At 45.1% G+C, this 4,713-nt stretch overlaps 2 non-coding genes across 2 annotated transcripts; both read left to right on the top strand.

Annotated features, from left to right (window-relative positions):
• Window positions 1-2,073: 2,073 nt before the first annotated feature.
• On the top strand, window positions 2,074-2,145 carry TRNAW-CCA (transfer RNA tryptophan (anticodon CCA)). Its single transcript has one exon. It is a non-coding gene; the product is annotated as a tRNA-Trp (tRNA).
• Window positions 2,146-3,585: 1,440 nt separating this feature from the next.
• Window positions 3,586-3,657, top strand: TRNAG-UCC (transfer RNA glycine (anticodon UCC)). Its single transcript has one exon. It is a non-coding gene; the product is annotated as a tRNA-Gly (tRNA).
• Window positions 3,658-4,713: the final 1,056 nt, after the last annotated feature.

Here is a 4,713-nt window from a genome sequence, read left to right as displayed (position 1 = left end):
TTTCCCCCCCCCGCCCCCCCCTCTCATGGAGCACAGACCACCTAGCCCCGAGGCCCCCCCCTGACACCCGTCGCCAGTATCCCCCTGCTTAGACCCTGCTAGCACCCACATGCTTCCCACCCACGGTTTTTGTCCCCCTTGTTCTCAGGTGCCACCACTGCATGGACAGTACAGACCTCGATCCTACGCTTTCAAGGCGGGATCCTACATACCTGCTATTATCCACCGCCCTATCGGCGATATAGATTCACTGTTTCCCGGCCTGCGGACATGTTTGTACGATCTACACTGATTGTTCGAGAAAATGTGTGTTTGCACCAGTTATATAGATACTAGAAAACGTTGCACGCTTGGCTGTTCGTGGCTGAATGTTGAGGCCACGTCAGCAGATCAATTACACTGTACCTGTATACTCTGATGCAACAATAAAATAAATTTCAGTAAAGGGATCAGAAGGAAAAAGAGAAAGGAAGAAGAGAAAAAAATGAAGGAGGGAGAGGAGAGAGGAGGAGAGAGACAATGGGAGCAGGGTGAGAGGGGAGGAGGTAGACAAAAGGAGGAGAAAGGGAAAGAGATCAAAAAGAATGGGTATGGTTGAGATTGGAGGAGAGAGAGATGGCCAAAAGCAGAAATGGAAGGGAAAATGCAAATGTGAGGCACTTGACATATTGCAGCAAGTAAATACAGCCAGACATGCGCTGAACACCTCAGTTGAATTAGAGATGCAGCAGGTGGGTGTGAGCAGGCGAGCAGCGCTTCAGACCCCGTCCCCCGTCGTATGTGAGGCTTTGTTGTATTTCAACCTTTCTTAGAGCCCCTGCTTCTCCACCCTGCCTATTTCTGGAAGAATCAGCCGCACTCCCCCTTCCCCCTCCTCCCTCTGGGCAATTTGGATCTAGTTGCGCCTCTGGGTGTGAACAGTTGTGGAGCAGAGCAAAATTAACGTTATTTCAACATCATTGCCATAACATCAGCATTTCATTTTTCACTCCTACGTTTCTAATCGAAAGAGGCCCACTTCACCTTTCACCCTAATTAGGCAGACAAGAACAGTTTCAAAAATAGTAAATAAATTAGCAATAGAGCAACATGCAGCCATGCCAGGACACTACAAAAATTCTGTGAATTACAGTCATTTTTGTACACGACCGGCATCCACTGTGACATCTGCCGATCGCGCGCTCTCTGAAGAAATTACATAATCACACACGCACAGGCTTCATTGCAGCCAGCACCGCTCTCCCACTTACTTCTCAAAGCTGCAGGAGCTCGAGTCTCTGCAGCATTTACCGAATGCCACATCACGCAGCCTCCTCAGAGAGTCTTCTGGGCCAGGCCTGTACTCGGGTCAAGTGAAAGTCCTGGCTAAAGCTGCGGCCTGCCGCAACCGTCTGCCTCAGTCTTCGTTAAATTGAAAGTGCCATGGAGGCAGAGCTCCGGTGATGAAAAACGTTCACCCTGGTACAGCACGCAATGGCGGCCCGGGCAGGTGCAAGCAACAGACAGTGCTGCGAGCGCCAAGATTGCGTCGGAGCCTGCTCACCTTTAGCCAACCAACACCGTTTCTTCCAAAAACAAACTCCCCGCCTAGCAAGCAGAAAATTAACATCTCCCACCCCCTAGGCGCCAGACTAATACTGGACCACTCACCACTGCCTTGACGTCAAGTTGCGTGAAAGCCGCGTGGTGCCGGAAATCACTATGAAACATTGTTGCATTGTGCAGTTAGCCTCACAGCAGCCTCAACACTCGGCAAGACTCAAGCCTGCAGGGGGGACTGCACGCGCTCGCCAGGAACGGTGCTCTGCCAGCTGCCACACTTTCACTGACTCCATGATATTTAGGCAGTGCCAGGGATGCTGAGATAGTATGAAAATGCGTGACAATGCATTTCAGTGCGGTGATGCGGATCACCACACTGAAATGCGTTAGTGTCACGAATGATGCGTGATACTTGGCAGGACTGCACCTTCTTGTATCTGAAACCCATTACCAAAATACACTGTACAGTCATACCCACACAGCCACCGTTATTCACTTGTAGATCGTAGTTAGAATGTGTTTTTCTCAGTTGACCTCGTGGCGCAACGGTAGCGCGTCTGACTCCAGATCAGACGGTTGCGTGTTCAAATCACGTCGGGGTCACATAATGTGACATTTTTAAAGTTGAAATCTCGTAGTTCAGAGAAAAGAAAACGTTATATTTGTAAAAAATAACTAGAGTTGACATGGCTTTAAATGAAACAGACTTGCTAGTTATACGATTCTACACCGGGTATCGTCCCATTGCTTTATACTCTTGTGCACAAGTAGACTTTTTTTTATTTTCAAATGTTTGAGATGCACTGGCCAGCGAAAATAGCGAGTGCTGAACCCCACGTGATCTGTGTGTTCAATAATGTCACAATTCAGTATATTATTAGGAGCTATCTATCTGTATCACCAATGGCACTGCTGTTTCTTGCTAAACGTCGTCTCCGTTAGATACTTCGGTTGAAGGGCAGCAGAGGGCGCTGTGGTATTAGTATATGGCTGCTCACGACGACTCATTCTTTCTAGTGGAATGGGAAATAAAATGACGTTTTTAGCTGAATTATTATTATATTTTGTGCTAGTAACAACAATCTATAGTTATATAATCATTTCCAGGAATCAAATCAATTTCATTATTTGTTTTTATAACAAAACGATCAAGTTAACGATAAAGTACGAGGAAATAGATGAGGAATTGACGAGTATTTCATTAGTTCAATGGAAGACAGTAAATACAGAATTAACCTGGAAATGTAAAGTTGAAATATGGTGCCAAAATACTAGCAGAGGATGGTTTCGATCCATCGACCTCTGGGTTATGGCCCCAGCACGGTTCCGCTGCGCCACTCTACTGTGAAAACAGTTTCCGGTTTGTTATTTATTGTAAATCCTCATCAGTGACCGGGTGAGGGATGCGATATGTAATTGGGTAGAAATACCACGTCAGTAAAGAACATTGTGAAATGATGGGTATCTCACCTTGTATATTTTAACTATGCATCTATGTACAGAAACAAAGAGCGCGTTATTCGATGACGTGTTTACTTTACATATCTGGATTTTTATCTTTCTGCGGATTTCTTAGATTGTTCCTCAGATTTTCACTTTTGAGCATTTTTCACATATTTTAATGGCGAGACGCGTTAGTCCACGTGACTGTCTACACACATTCAAGAGATCAATGTGATTGTGGAACTAAAGGAACAATTAACACACAAACGAGTTCAATCTAAAGACCATTCAAAGACCCCCAGTCTGTCCGCTTCTAGCAGCCCCTCCTCGGGCGGAGCAGCTCTGACTGGAGGAGCCGTCATCATTACCGAAGAGAAACCAGCTGCACCATTCACCCAACCCCGCGTGCTGACTACAGTTTCAATCCTGTCCTAGAACAGGGAACGCCAGCGCTCTGGGGGACCGAGAGGATCCTGCTCCCAACTTAGGGTCTCACTGCAGCACTCCTAACATTGAATAAATGTTAGTAAATGAGAAATGAATGTACCATGCCTGCGCACAGCTTGTTTTATGAACTGCTTCCATGTGGACTCATAGCAAGCGTTGGTGGTATAGTGGTGAGCATAGCTGCCTTCCAAGCAGTTGACCCGGGTTCGATTCCCGGCCAACGCAGGATATCTTTTTATTCGACAGTAAAAAGTAATTTTACTATAACACTTTCTTATTCAATGTGGTGAAAAGTAATATTACTATGAATGTGTTTTTAACAGGAAACTATTTAACCCGTTACAGTGTTGACGTTGTGCGGGACCCTTCTCTTTAACAGCCACTGGGAGAGACATGTAGCTCTTACTGTTATTCAGATGGGAAAGGGCGCAGGCCAGAGGAGAAGGAATTTGGGAGGACACAGAACCAAAGAGACAACGAGGGAATGAAAGAGAGAGAGAGATGGTGCATTATTACCCACATTATTATTTCATAGATTTCCACGTGCAGGGCTGTACTGGTACTCGCTGAAAATAAAAGTATTTACGGTCAGTTTCAAAAAGAATCCTGAAATATCCCAATAGCTCAAAGTCTGACACCCTTCAAGGACTATTATTTCCTTGCAGCTGCAAATCCTGTACAGGACAGGACTTCAATGAAACTGTAAGCCAATTTCTCACTTCTATTTTTGGGGTGGGTTTCAGAGCTGGGTTTCAGAGCTGGAGCCCTTCCAGTCCCTCAACCCACTGGGGATTTTCCCGGTGTCTCTGCTGGCCAGTCCGCCACTTGGCTAGGAAATTATTCAGAAAATGCGATATCCGTCTTTTCTGAAATAGGCCCTACATAACCCAAATTGGGATTTGCACTGGTCTGGTCAGTTAGCTCAGCTTCTCAGAACTACAGTTGCGTGAAACAGACAAAACTTTGTGCAAATAATCAGAAATGTTGTGCAATACTCTTCCTGGTAGCTACTGTGAAAATTAAATGTGAGGCAATACCTCACGTAAAATAATCACTGAGATTAGAAAAAAATTATCCAGTGTATAAAAAATGTGGCAAAACTATTTTCTACAAACAAAATTATTGAACTGTGTCAATGTTGCAAAATGTGAAATTCGCAAAACTTGCTGGTGTAATAAAACATTTCGCTCAGGCTTGGTGATAAAATGTCCCTGACACAAAATTCTAATTTTAATATTTCGACTTGCATGCACAGCTTATGTCAGGTGATTTCTCAACGCC

Source organism: Lissotriton vulgaris, chromosome 12, assembly GCF_964263255.1.
Source record: "Lissotriton vulgaris chromosome 12, aLisVul1.2, whole genome shotgun sequence".
Lineage (NCBI taxonomy): Eukaryota > Metazoa > Chordata > Amphibia > Caudata > Salamandridae > Lissotriton > Lissotriton vulgaris.
The sequence above is the reverse complement of the archived record's forward strand: the minus strand, read 5'-3'. Positions and strand labels throughout refer to the sequence as shown.